This window comes from Schistocerca americana, chromosome 3 (genome assembly GCF_021461395.2).
Source record: "Schistocerca americana isolate TAMUIC-IGC-003095 chromosome 3, iqSchAmer2.1, whole genome shotgun sequence".
Taxonomy (NCBI): domain Eukaryota; kingdom Metazoa; phylum Arthropoda; class Insecta; order Orthoptera; family Acrididae; genus Schistocerca; species Schistocerca americana.
In genome coordinates this window covers 826,889,679-826,904,926 of record NC_060121.1, presented here as the reverse complement: position 1 = coordinate 826,904,926, position 15,248 = coordinate 826,889,679, and the positions used below count along the sequence as shown (strand labels likewise).

The 15,248-nt window shown below is 43.0% G+C and overlaps 1 long non-coding RNA gene across 1 annotated transcript in view; it reads right to left on the bottom strand.

Annotated features, from left to right (window-relative positions):
• Window positions 1-15,248, bottom strand: part of LOC124607344 — a 977,175-nt gene that overhangs the window by 624,254 nt on the left and 337,673 nt on the right. Inside the window, exon 2 of the long non-coding RNA XR_006978811.1 lies at window positions 11,632-11,735. This is a non-coding gene — a long non-coding RNA (uncharacterized LOC124607344). The remainder of the gene's footprint in view (window positions 1-11,631; window positions 11,736-15,248) is intronic.

Below are 15,248 nucleotides of genomic sequence, written 5' to 3'. Positions count from 1 at the left end.
CATGCGGTCGTGAATTATCCTGCTGAAATGTAGGGTGTCGCAGAGATCGAATGAAGGGTAGAGCCACGGGTCGTAACACATCTGAAGTGTAACGTCCACTGTTCAAAGTGCCGAACAAGATGTGACCGAGACACGTAACTAATGACAGCCCATACCATCACGCCGGCTGATACGCCAGTATGGCGATGGCGAGTACACGCTTCCAATTTGCGTTCACCGCGATGTCGCCAAACACGGATGCGACCATCATGATGCTGTAAACAGAACCTGGATTCGTCCGAAAAAATTACATTTTGCCATTCGTGCACACAGGTTCGTCGCTGAGTACACCATCGCAGGCGCTCCTGTCTGTGATGCAGCGTAAAGGGTAACCGCAGCCATGGTGTCCGAGTTGGTAGTCCATGCTGCTGCAAATGTCGTCGAACTGTTCGTGCAGATGGTTGTTCTCTTGCAAACGTCCCCATCTGTTGACTCATTGACCGAGACGTGGCTGCACCGATTCGTTACAGCCATGTGGATAAGATGCCTGTCATCTCGACTGCTAGTGATACGGGGCCGATGGGATCCAGCACGGCATTCCGTATTAGCCTCCTGAACCCACCGATTCCATATTCTGCTAACAGTCATTGGATCTCTACCAAAGCGAGCAGCAATGTCGCGATACGATATACTTTATCAAAGTCGGAAACGTGATGGTATGCATTTCTCGTCCTTACACGAGGCATCACAACAACGTTTCACCAGGCAACGCCGGTTAACTGCTGGTTGTGTATGAGAAATCGGTTGGAAACTTTCCTCATGTGAGCACGTTGTAGGTGTCGCCACTGGCGCCAGCTTTGTGTGAATGCTCTGAAAAGCTAATCATTTGCAGATCACAGCATCTTCTTCTTGTCGGTTAAATTTCGCGTCTGTAGTATTTCATCTTCGTGGTGTAGCAATTTTAATGGCCAGTAGTGTATTTCTTTTACTATGTTTCAGTTAGACATGAAAATCAAATACGTGTACCGGCAGTATGCGAGTTTATTGACCGGAGTGACACTGTTTATATGGTAAGAGCCGGTTGCACTCCGTGAGTATAATCTCCATTCTACGTTCCGTAGCTTCTCTTCTTTACCGCGGAGAAGCATGTCATGTCATTACCTTTTGTTCTGGATCTCCACTAGAGATGGAAGTGTAATTGAATTTAGCTTTATCGATGCCATTTCTCATTGTACAAGTTACTGAATTTCATGACAACATAGTGTTTAATAAACGTCTCTCCGAACAAACAGTGAGGCTTAACTAGGCTCTATACGCCTCTTCATTATTTCTTAGCACTTCGTTTAGGATTTCAGGAAGTTATTCTAGCATGGAGAAATTGGGAGTTTGAATCGACTGCGACCGAGCCCTGCCGTTAATTAATCTCACAGACATCGTACAAAAGTCGTCGAGCTCTACAATATGCCAGGCATCGCACTGAGTGCAGCCATATTCCAGCCACTACATTCTTCACTGGAATCAGCATTTTCACTGCTTACGTTTTACTGGAACTTGCGAATGATTTCAGAACTAATGTCAATGTAAAAGGCGAAAGACAATAAACATCTAACGAAACATTCACGGATAGGTCCTGATTCAGGCTTATACTGCCAAGTACTTTGTAAACTTCTCAATTTCATAATCACTGAAAAAACATCATATACGCACTCGGCCTGTGAAGTTTTATATCCTTTCCTCCTCCCCTTTTTGGGCATTTAGTTTTTTTGTCAGTGAAGGCAATTACGAAGCAAATGCCATTTCTGAGCGATAATACTGGTATTCACCTTTCCAGGTCCATTTCGTACTTCACTTGAAAGGCTTCTTTAATAGATATTCTCGGACAGCAGGCAATTTTCTTTTTAAATATATGAGTCGTAGATTTAAAACTGCTCAAATTCTAATTTTTAATTAACTAAAAAGACACGTGCTCTCATTTTTAGGTGCACTGACGATTTCCGTGTTTCCGTACATATGGTCACATGTAAAAGAAGCTCTTCACTAACGAAAATTCTCCGAATAAACTATTCTTTGTTTTGCCATTTATTGCTGTCTTGTGTGTGTACCATGTGATGTAATCACTTACCATCTGGCAATCAGTAATAACCTTTAACACGAGAACTTTGGGAGTTTTGGTAGCTGCACTGTAGAGCAGTATCTGTCTTAATCACCCAATTTTGTGTTGCATTGGCGTAAAGCGAAATTCGGCAGGCTACCAGGAGCAAGGTATATCTGCATAGTGGCAATGAGTCAGCAGCGGACGTCTCAAAACAGATTTCCGCTTCCATAAGTAAACGCAATTTGAAATGGTAAGGACTAGTTTTGAATGTTCTACACAGCGAATGCCAATGAATATCCGCGTTCTCCTCCAGGCTGCCCTAAGCGGATCACATCCATTCGAAATCGGGGGTCGCTCAGCTTCGCAGGTAATCGAGAGTGTGTGTGTGTGTGTGTGAGAGAGAGAGAGAGAGAGAGAGAGAGCTACTGAATAGCTTTAACGCACACTAGAGGCAGCTTAGAAGGTTTCGGAATGACTGCTGGGATTAACTGAATCAGAAGAAGCATACTCCAGTTTCAAGTTTCACAGCTGTATTTTCACTAGATTTCACACCATTGGAGACCTGTCTAATAGTACTATGTGCTCATGATCCACTCAGGCTGCAGGCGATGCTAGATACCTGTGTAAGACTCTGCTGTCTCTTCACACCACTTCATACAAACAGAGTTTCCGGCCAACGGCTCAAAAGTTACTGCCTCAATATCGCTGATTTTTTTTTTCTATCGCACAATCTACAGCGAAATATTTTTGTGTCGCAGCATTTAGCTGAAACGGCACCTAATATTTTCTGAGCTATCTCAAAATATTCGTTCGAATTACTTCCGAAAACGTGACGACATGGAATGGTTGTTACAGCCTGGGAGTTTATAAGGGGTTTGCAGCTGGACGCGTATTCTTCAGACACACCTCGCGAACGGTCTGTCGACTAACCTTGCGTCTTGTAATGACTATCTCCCTCTCGTAGAAGAGGGTTAATTTGGGGGAGGAGACGAAACTGCGAGTTCATCGGTCTCATCGGATTCTGGAAGTATGGGGAAGGCAGTCGGCCTTGCCCTTTCAAAGGAACCATCCCGGCATTTGCCTGAAGCGATGTAGGGAAATCACGGAAAACCTAAATCATGATGGCCGGATGCGGGACTGAACCCGTCGTCCACCCGAATGGGAGTGCAGTGTCCTAACCATTGCACCATCTCGATCGGTCTCGCAGAAGATCTAGTAGGATCGTAGATCTGTCGATTAGTTCCGTCGTGACTTGCAGCAATATGAGCCACTACAATTCTTCACAGTCGTAATGAAAAGATTACACCTGTATTAAGAACGCACTGTCCACTATGTAAACGTCAGAGCGACGTTATTATCGTAACTCTCCATCATAACTTCCAAACTGAACATCTAAAAATGAATTGCTACCAAGAACCAGGTGTCAAGCCAGTATTGAGTCTCTGTTATCCACCTTTAACCAGTCAGAGGCTAGGACAAGTTAAAATTCACTCGGGGATGTTCACATTTGAATTCGTCTGGAACGTGACATACAGAGTTGATTCCATACACTCATTTCAGCCTCAGCTGCAAGTTTATTGCGACTAACATTACAAGTTTCAGCCACTTAAAATGGCACGTGAGTGCTTACACTTGACCAGTTCTGTAGAATTGTATTGCAACTTTGACTGCAATAAATAATCAGAATCAGATCAGCCATGTACGTCATATTTCAGATTAATTCGCAGCATAGTTTCAGGAGTGAGTCCAGAAATACTGATATGTTCAGAATGACCAAGTGCAACTAGCTTCAGCGAAAGCTTAGAGTGTAGGAACTGGAAGGATATTTGCCGTTGCTAACGAATGCACAGCTTACTGCTTCTTTATCTCCTTTTCCTCTTAATTCGAGCCGGCCGGGGTGGCCGAGTGGTTCTAGGCGCTACAGTCTGGAACCGCGTGACATCTACCTTCGCAGGTTCGAATCCTGTCTCGGGCATGGATGTGTGTGATGCCCTTAGGTTAGTTAGGTTTGAGTAGTTCTAAGTTCTAGGGGACTGATGACCTCAGAGGTTAAGTCCCATAGTGCTCAGAGCCATTTCTTAATTCGATGAAGGAGACTTGTTATTACAGCAGCCTTGAGGATTTTTTAGCTGTCTCGTGATCAGGAAGTTAGCTTAGGAAAACAGGACTGTTTCTAAAATCGTTTGCTGCTAAAAGCCATCTCTGGGCAAGTATAGGACATAAATTGACGTCTGTGATGTCCGCACAGAAGGAGCGTCGAAAAGGTTGGCTTGCATACCATATAATCTGAATCGATCAGGGAATCCTTTTCAGCGACAGCTCTGGGTCAGCTGAAAACACAGGGTTTGGGAGTGTGGGAACAGACATTGACTGCTGTCGTGCCCCGAGGGAAAATTTGTTCAAACCCTAGTAAGAGGTTCTGTAATTGGCTCCCAATAATTATTTCTGTACGAGGAGCGAGTCTCCACGCATGTACAAGTCCAAAAATTTTGGCTGGATGTGGCTGGAAATCTGTTATGTAGTGGGAGAGATTTTTTGCCTTCTTCCCACACCATATCATAACTGTGACAAAGTCTGTGAGAGCAGGAAATTCTCAGATTTATTTATAAAATTATTTTTTGTCGTATTTCATAAGGTCTGCTTCAGATGGGTGGCTTAATTCACACACTAGCACAACCAGCTAAGTTTCGTAAAGTCAGAACACCCTTGGGTCAGAGAGATCCAGGAGAACACTTGTTTTAGGAACGCCGCTGTTGAGAACGCACTTCGGTTTACACAGCTACAGGAGATATCCATAGAGAAAGATGTGTCCGAACGTGCGAAAAGTAAAGAGGCCGTGCTGGACTCACAACCTGTAGCCGCTACAGCAGCTGCCATCCATGTTCGCACACTTTAAGAGTGATAAGCATGCACCGACGATGCAGCCACCAACGGGAGGGGAATGCAAAGCTGTTAATTTGCATCAGGTTTTTGTGCACATAATAATGGTTCAAATGGCTCTAAGCACTAGGGGACTTAACATCTGAGATCATCAGTCCCCTAGACTTAGAACTACCTAAACCTAACTAACCTAAGGACATCACACACATTCATGGCCGAACCAGGATTCGAACCTGCGACCGTAGCAGCAGCGAGGTTCCGGCCACAGCGGCCGCCTTTCGTGCGCATATTTAGTACTCATGGCTAGCTAGCTGCACGCATGATGGACTCATCATTGGTGTTCATTCTTGCTTTTTAGGGATCATTTTCAAATCACTAATCTTTCTGCATTCATTGGCTGCATCCACAATATAGTTTCATATTGTGCATTCATGTGTCCACCCACATGTACCAAGGCTATAGCTCGTATTTGCAATTTCTTGTCCATGTGTTGAACGTTTACTAACTTGATACAGAGGGTAGATTATTGTTTTGATTTCTTATGACAAAAAGAAACACCGTCGGAACAGGCCTTAAAGGGCTAACGGTACCGACCGGCCGCCGTGTCATGCTCAGCTCTTAGGCGTCACCGGATGCGGAGGGGCAGTGATCAGCACACCGCTCTCCCTGTCGTTGTCAGTTCTTGTGACCGGTGCCGCTACTTCCCAGTCAAGTAGCTCTTCAATTTGGCTCACAAGGGCTGAGTGCACCCCTCTTGCCAACAGCACTCGGCACACCCGGACGGTGATAAATCCAAATACTACCAAGCTTAACATCGGTGATCTGACGGCAAGATCGTTGGCTTATAATAGTAAACCAATTTGCTATAGTGACCTTCCGTAGTTTGATGGATCTCTTCCTTAATATATTCGTGCGAGGTGTGCTACCCTTACTTTCACGCTTAATTGGGCCATCTCTAGTAATTTTCATCTAAAAAGCCGTTATCCATTGCTTAACATCGTTTGTCTTAAATTTGCAGGATCTCGTGAGGAACTTCCCTTCCCTGAACTCATCAGCGATAGAATCTGTAGCACCTTAGGAATATGGCAAACAGCTCAATCGACACCTCACAGTAATATAGGACCAAACGTTCTCTGTAGAATTTTCATGATAGGACAGTCTTGATCTCAGGTTTCTTAAAAATTTTTGAACAAGATGTATTCCAAAAATCTTCGTCTTTGGCATAAAGAAAGCACACCAAACAGCCAATCGTCATGTTCCTGTATTCTGAATGCAATACTCTGTCAATTTCGATATGTCTGTTTCGATGTTTCTTATTTAGAAAATTTAATTTTGCTTTTCGGTTATCCTGATAATTCCACTTCATTGGTTACTTCTTGCAGTTCTTGTATGATTGAAGTACGTTATAATTTTATCAGTCCTCACCGTCAACTTTTCTAAAATTATGCACCTTTCGTATTTTTAGTTGAGATACTGTCTGTAAATCTGTTTCGTCTATTTACTCTAAATTCTATGATAAATTTACCACAACCCATACTTGCAGTTTTACCCAGAATTCTACATAATGCAGTTACAACTTCACTCTTGTGTATGACGTACATGTGAAAATTTTATTCAATAAAGGGAAGGTTTCGTCAAAAATGCTCAGTCCGTGTATTTTTACTCATGACTGTGCCTTTAATTTTACTGTGTTTTATATCTCAGATAAGTTACATAATGTCTTGTTATCTCTATCCCCACTGTAAGTGAATAAGACTTTCAGGATCTGCTTAATGGAATGAACAGTCTATAGAATATGGATTGAGAGTAGCTCGAAGATAGACGAAAGTGATGAGAAGTAGCGGAAATGAGAAAAGTGAGAAAATTAACATCAGGATTGTTAATTACGAAGTAGGTGAAATTAAGGAATTCTGCTCCCTAAACAGCAAAATAGCCCATGATGGTGGAGCAAGAAGGACATATAAAGCAGACTAGCACTGGCAAAAAGGGCGTTCCTGTCCAAGAGAAGTATAGTAATATCAAACATAGGGCTTAATTTGAGGAAGAAATTTCTGAGATTGTACGCTTCGAGCTTTGTGTGTTAGTGAAAGATGGACTTTGGGAAAACTGGAGCAGAACAGAATTGAAGTATTTAAGAGGTGGACTGATAAGTTACGCATGAGGAGGTACTCAGTGGACTCGGCAAAGAAAGGAATATAGCGATACACTGACAAGAAGAAGGGACAGGGTGGTAAAACATCTGTTGATATATCACGGGATAGCTTTCATGGTACTAGAGGAGGCTGCAGAGGGAAAAAACTGTAGAGGAAGACAGAGATTGGGATACATCCAGCAGACTGTAGCTTGCATGCGCTACCCCCAGATGAAGTGATTGGCGCAGGGGTCGAGTGCGTGACGGTCTGTATAAAACCAGTCAGAAGGCTGACAACTCAAGAAATAAATAAATAAAATTCACTTATCTGTATCTCTGTTCATAATTCAATTTTATCTTTGATGCTTATTCTGACTGTATTCATTCATTGCTGATTTCACGTTATGTGAAATACTTGGAAGTTTTGCATACTTTGTTCGTATGACAATATCTAAAGACGATTATTAAAACATGTCATGTCCAAGGAATCAGCGATTAAGATCTTGTTCTTTATTGTTGAACTAGTAGAAATTCCTAACGTTCAGTAGGGTTCGTTGCTGAGACGGGGGCGAGATTAGAGTGGCCGCGAAACACAACCGTAAAACTCCCAGTCCGTAGTGAAATGCAAGCTGAGGGCGCTGTCACGGCTGGTAATAACAGCGACTGTGACCGGCGCCCTCTGATTGGCCCGGAAACGTGCTCTTCGCGCCGCCGATAACATTATTGTGTCTGCACTTCGCCACCATCGACGCCGCCACCGCCATTATTCAAACAGGTTGCGGAGGCGGCGTGGGAGGCGACGGCAGCTGCCATCGGCTTCTGTTTGCGTCTCCGGCCTTCACGCGGCATAATACGCGACTCCGCCGCGCGCGGCGTTCTATTGTCGCTCCGGTGGCAGCCAATGTGTCACCTCGACAGTCCAACAGCCATACAAATGCTCTCTCCAGAAATACATCTGCGTTTCAAAAAATAGTGCGAGATTCTTAAGAGGCACTCGAGTATTTCACGATAGCCATTAATAAAGAAATTAAAGGTGTGCCAACGTTAGAAATATTAATGTGACGTAAAAATAGACTGCGCTACACAATTACAGAATCATTTTTTCGGATCCTCATAACTGTCTTCCACTGCGACGAATAAGTTCGAAATTTGGCTGGAAAGTGCCTACAACCTTCCTTTGTAATCGTGCGAAAGCGTGGCGCCCTGCGACCTTACCCTCAGGCTCGACGGCATTTCAAACTGTAAGGTTTCAACATATGCGATAAAAAAGGTGAGAGCTCAGAAGTTCATGTGAGATGTAAGGTGGGTTAATGATGTCATAAGGCACCAAATTTCACCACACTACTGTCCAATGCCACATTGGACGTGTCACACAATGGGAAGGTCGTCATACCCCCTCTTACGCACATTTAACTTGTTTTCTTAATGCCTCTGCGATGGAGTTCAGATCCGCTAGGCAGTTTTATTATGGGTGACCGAGGGAAACACTTCAGCCAGACTGCCACCTATAATCGACAAGAAAAGGCCTTAGTGGATGGCGAAAAGATTCTGAATAAGACCACACCTTCCCCCAGGCCGTTGATTCCCACACACTATGCAGTCGAAAACGAGTTCGCAGTATGATGCTCATCCTCTTGATAATCACAATCTTTTGATAACTGCAATTTTTGATCTCTTCTACTGGTTGGAACCACTAGGTACCGGTCAAAACCATTCGACGAAATCTGAACATGATCCGAAACAGCAAAGGATCATTATGCTTTTCCAGCCCTCTCGTTTTGCATCCTCCTGTAGCGTGATCGTTGATGGGTGCGACATTGACACATATGTGAATGGCATAGAGTCCCTCTTAGACCCCTCAGTTCGGCAAAATCCTCGGTGGTATCCGCCCACTTTTATTTAGCATTTTAGAAATGTACCTTAACAGAGAAAACCTGTGAATTAGTGAGAGTCGCCTACATATAGGCAACCACTTGACACGACTCTGAGGCCAGTTGGCTACCTGCAGGCACCTAGGAGTATTTCACATAGCTTCTCTGTATAGGCTGTCCAAATGGACAGGACTGTTCTAGTCCATATGACAATATTTAGTAAGCCATAGTAAAAAGGAAAAGTTGCAAAATACTTACTTTCTTATCTGTATAGATTACATGAGGATACGCTTGAATAGGCATGAAACTGGTCATGATTTTAATAAAATATTTCCATTGTGTTTCACAGTGTGGTATTTATTCCACCTACTACTGGTGATTTTCGGTTTTTCATTATTTTCAAACTGTCTTCAATTCTCTCAGTCCTATATAAACTATTCTTCGCAGTTATTCTTTATTATTTGCTTCTTTGATTTCGGATAGTATCATGGTTCTTTATAACCTGTCCACTTATAGATATGTGCACAAACTCATACAGAAATCCTCATCCTAACATTACTTATAACACACTTGCAGCATATTTGTGCAATTGGCTTTGAATTTCAGTTGACAGCGAGGGATACCATCCACAATAATCGAACTGCAGCCGAAATCACACTAAGTAGGAGAAAAATTACAATTCAACTTAGTGTTTATCACTTAGTGTCCAAATTATTCGCTGGTACATAACTGTTTGCATGTAAAAGAGTATGTGCTCGGTTTAAACTCAACTAACAGTCCTGAAATTTAATATTAAGAAGAGGTGCTCGTAGTAAATATAAGTAAGGCTAACACAATTTTTTTTTCTATTTTTAATCCATAAAGCAGTACAAGTCCCTAGTTAATGCTCTCATTAAATCACTTAAATCTTTAAAATTCACGAAATAAACCTGTGAGTATTTTGCAGTTATTACTGCAACTAATATCCAGCTTAGACTGTTTCTTCAAGATCTGAGCTGGCCATTTCACACCAATTCAAATTTTCAAATATTTCGCATAGTTAGCATCACGATATATATCAGTTCAGCATTACAATTTGCATATCCGTAACATTAGTATAAATCTAAAGGCATAGAAAAGTGCATACCTTTATGTTGATTCATCTGAGGTTTTCTAGTAAGCTGTAAGTCGAACAGTTTGCGAATGAATTAAATGTAAAAATAAGTATGACACAAATTCCTTATAAAATTGTGAATAGTCACAAACAAACATTAATTTCAAACCACGTCATGATTCTTATGAAGTGTTACCGCCCCATTTCGCTGGAGCAAACAGTTCTTTGGGAAGTTTCATATAATTTTAATTACGTGCAGCTGTAATTGCATAAGGACAGTTGGGTATAAAAAGTAATTAAAACACGGAAATCACGTACTCTAGAACTGGCACGAAGTGAATGTGTATATTCTAGTACATGCAGCACTGTTTTATTAGCTGAACAGACTATAAACGACTTTACAATATTTGCTTTTCAAGATCGAGCTCTTTAATCTGAGGTGTCGATCGTATTTATACGTATTTCATTGCAATTTTGTTATGTTTTATTTGTCCATTACTCTTTGACTTTCAGTTAAATCACTGCCGTAATTTACTAAAAATGTGTAGCTACATTTACATGATTGGGACTAAAAAATGTGTTGTTTAATATTAATATCAATCACGTATACATATTCTGTAATCTAACTCGTTCCACATAACTTCATAAAAGAATCGTTCAAATGTTCTATGGAATATGTAACTAACTCCATACAGATATAAAATGGGAATAGAATTGTTCAGCACGCTTTTCGCTTCTTAAAACGGGATATAACGCTCCTCTGTATCTTCTATGGTTACCTAATACTATTATACAGCACAAAAGGTCGGCTGCCCACGTCATTCGAACATAGGTAACGTTGAGTCACGTCGCTGTTCGAGACGAGCTTAGCGTGTGGTGGGTATTGGTGCGGTCTCATTTAACATATGCCACGGCTCCCACGCCGCCCCCCCCCACCCCCCCCCCCCCCTCCGACACACACACACACACTTCTTCCACTCTCACGCGAATATCCCACCTGTAACTTCACAATACTGATTACCAGTTTAACATTCCGTTTTTGTAGTGGCGGTCTAGCTTTCGATCATGTAGAACATTCGCTACTCGAAAGACTCGTGACAAATCATCTCTCGCAGCAGGAACATTCATGCCAACCCATATGTGGTATCTTTGGTCACTGTAACGCAACAAAGAATCTTAGTAAGTACGAACTTTAATAGAAAGCTGTTTTCCAAGTAGCTGTGCAAATTAATGCAATTCAAATACGACTGTCACGCCGCATTGTCTCCATTAGAGCGGCACTGACCTCTTGAGGCTCCACGGCTTGTTGCACGTCCCTTTAAAAGATTTATTGATAACTGCTTGCCCTCCATATTTCACAAATGACGTTGACGATCGAAATGGACACAGATATCGACAGCGGTATATAAGCTGTTGACAACTGATAGGCGATGGGAGAAGGGTCACCAAAGGACTATAGCTTCATCGAAATTTGAATCAAAGATCTTTAGGCAATGTGTAAACACTTGTTCAGAACCGTCAGTTATCTGAGGAATTCGCCCCATTCATGTCTGTGACAAGTAGCTGGGGGAACGAAACTTACCTTGTGAGTCCTGTGTAGCTTTCACTGGGGTGGTCGCCTTAGTGGAGTTATTCACTTGCACCTACGGCTGATTTTCCCACTAACGCTGTGGAGGAGCGCGTAATCTGCAACAATAATCGTAAATAAAATATTAAATACACTACAAAAATAGCACTTTAGACATGAAGAACACATCGGGTATAAGTTCAGATATTTTTATAGGTGGTACCTTGATATGTGCAAACATCAGCGTGTCAGTTGTTTTTTCTCTGCGTCAGACAGTCTTCACAAACTTTACAATCTGATACTTTCTGCACGGTCGTACTAGCACCACTAAGTGGACTGCGCCTGCCAGTATACACTTACCATTTTGCATCCACACATCTGCCTTTAACACCTTCCCTGCTACACAGGGGAAAATAAAGATTAATGGCTTGCTCTTGCCACACATACTTTGAGGTACTACCCAGCCTAAAACCATCGGACATGTAATAGCTATAATTACTAGTCTACAAATGATATTGTTTAGTACACTACCCTGAGTCACCAATATAAATATCTGCATTATACTAGTTACAATCTGTATAAAAATGTTTGAGAACAATAATAACGTTTATTGGAATTTATTTATTTATTTATTTTTTCATGTTGAGAATTCTCGACAGCTGCTTTCAAACTGACATATGCATATATAACTGCATCATTCCCCTTTTATTTTTGTATTTGCTTAACGACTTGTAATTGGTCTGAAGCCAGTCTTGCTCATCTTCAGATGGGTCCTATTAACCTTTCATCCTCAACACACAGGTTGTTTTGAGAACACAATTGTTCTATTGGAGGTGGCATGCTTTAAGTTAAATCATATAGCAGTTTAATGTGCAACTCAGCATCTTTCACATTAAAAAAGTCAGTGTCGGTGGTGAAATGAGATATACGAGGGTTGTCCAGAAAGTAAGTTCCGATCGGTCGCTAAATGGACACCACAGTGAAAACCCGATGAAGCTTTGCACATATGTGCTGGGTAGTGTCTCTAGTATGAGCGTCGATCGTATCAAGACGCTCTTTTCAGTTGTGAGCACACTGTGAGCGAGTAAAGGTGCCTAGAACAACGATGTCTCCCGCCAAGTAGGAGGGCCCGCTAAGGGGCTTCGCCTTAATGAATGCAGCCCACCTAACACAACTGCCACGCACTTCCTTCTTCATGGCAATTCTCAGCCGCACTCTGCAGGGACAGTGAAGACGCTGCTGCTGCCTTTTTGATGGGAAGTGTTCGATCACCCACAACACAGCCCTAATTGGCTCCTCCTGAGTATCATCTGTGTTCACATGAAACGCTGGATACGAAGACAACACTTGGGCTCAGGCTAAGCGCTATAGACTAGCGTAGAGAATTATCGAAAAGACAGGCGGCTGCCTTCTATGACGAAAGTGTTGGAAATTTGGTATAACGCTCCGATAAATGTCTAAGTCGGTGCGGCGACTATGTAGAGAAACATCTGGAAAGTGTACCTAACTCTTGCAAATAAAATGCTTCTGATTTGCACTGTGGTTTCCATTTAGTGACCGATCGGTACTTCCTTTCTAGACAACCCTCGTAGATAACAGAGAAAAATCCTGGGATCCTCCTGAGGATTGAACCCCAGAACCTGACGTTTCTGTTCTGCCACTCACAGATTTTTATGCATTAAGTAGAAAAACCGAACTGTTATAGTGGTGTATGATTACAGTTCGTTTATCCACGTAACAAGTCGTATTAAAACGTATTTCGGTCACAATGTTCACCTTTTATATCTCAAAGACGAAGGTAAATGATGAACACACTGGTAATTGCATAACAATCCCCAAGTAATTGCTGCCTTTTGTGTCTTGATTTCTAATAGGAAAAGGCAATCGTCAAGACAACACCAACTCTGAAGATGGTGTAACCGGATACCTATGAGTCTGACTTATTTGAAAACGGTTAATGAATGGTAAACAGATGTAAATACCAAGATTTGGTTTCTTTTTATTTACGGTTTCATATGTACAGAAATCTTCACGGGCACTCAAATGGAGATGCTAGTGCCTGACGGGATATTTGCGTGTCGTACCTCGTCGGCATCACCAGGTGCTCGTGATGGGCTGAGCTCCCTTGAGAGAGCTGCTGTCCATTTATGTCTGCCAAGGGAGGGGACCAGAGGTCAGGTATAAAGGGCGACCGGCTCCCTTAACAGCTGAGTTCATTGGGGCCACCTGACGATAACAACGAAGTGCTGTACGTGGACGAAATAGCGTCCCAGGCAGACGCTAGCATCCCTCTGAATGTCCGTGAAAACCCAAGTCAATATCAGCGCAGGAGAAATATAAAAAAGTTATATTTGCGGTTCACCAGAATTTTTTTTTTCGGAAACAGAAATTGCCATGTTATGACACAGTGATGCAAAGGGTTTCAATGAAAGAGCTGCAGTTTAGTGTTGCGTTCGAGAGCGAACTCGAACGAAGTGTTGTGCACAATTTTCACGGAGTGCTGAAACAAGAAAGGAGTTTCATGCTTCGTTAGCTCAAACGGTATTGCGTGCTGTACTGTGTTTTAGTACAGTATTAGTTATCTAGAACAGTACGTAGAGATAGTTCATAACATGCCGTTTCCGAAAGTGTGCTTGGTCTACATGCAACATAGGTGACCTAATCAACGACATAGCTTCGTGTTGTTTGGTGGTTCAAAATTCTAGTGTCACACTACGAATCTAAAGGTCAGGTGACTGACCCTAATTCCATATTTTAAATTTTGCGATTGCTTGACGTGACTTTCATCTCTTAATGTCCTATGCTCACCTGAAAATAACCCTACCATGGTACGGCCTCTCATATCCGAGGTAGGTAACCCATTTAACAGTGCCAGGTTAGTAAAACAGTGTCCAAATCATCGTTTCACTTTCATGTTTGCTCTACTGTGCTTCAGTTTCAAGTAACGCTTAACTGATAAATTCAAACCTACATTCTGAATACGGGTAGCCTGCCTCTGTAAATACACTCCTGGAAATGGAAAAAAGAACACATTGACACCATACTTGCTCCGGACACTGCGAGAGGGCTGTACAAGCAATGATCACACGCACGGCACAGCGGACACACCAGGAACCGCGGTGTTGGCCGTCGAATGGCGCTAGCTGCGCAGCATTTGTGCACCGCCGCCGTCAGTGTCAGCCAGTTTGCCGTGGCATACGGAGCTCCATCGCAGTCTTTAACACTGGTAGCATGCCGCGACAGCGTGGACGTGAACCGTATGTGCAGTTGACGGACTTTGAGCGAGGGCGTATAGTGGGCATGCGGGAGGCCGGGTGGACGTACCGCCGAATTGCTCAACACGTGGGGCGTGAGGTCTCCACAGTACATCGATGTTGTCGCCAGTGGTCGGCGGAAGGTGCACGTGCCCATCGACCTGGGACCGGACCGCAGCGACGCACGGATGCACGCCAAGACCGTAGGATCCTACGCAGTGCCGTAGGGGACCGCACCGCCACTTCCCAGCAAATTAGGGACACTGTTGCTCCTGGGGTATCGGCGAGGACCATTCGCAACCGTCTCCATGAAGCTGGGCTACGGTCCCGCACACCGTTAGGCCGTCTTCTGCTCACGTCCCAACATCGTGCAGCCCG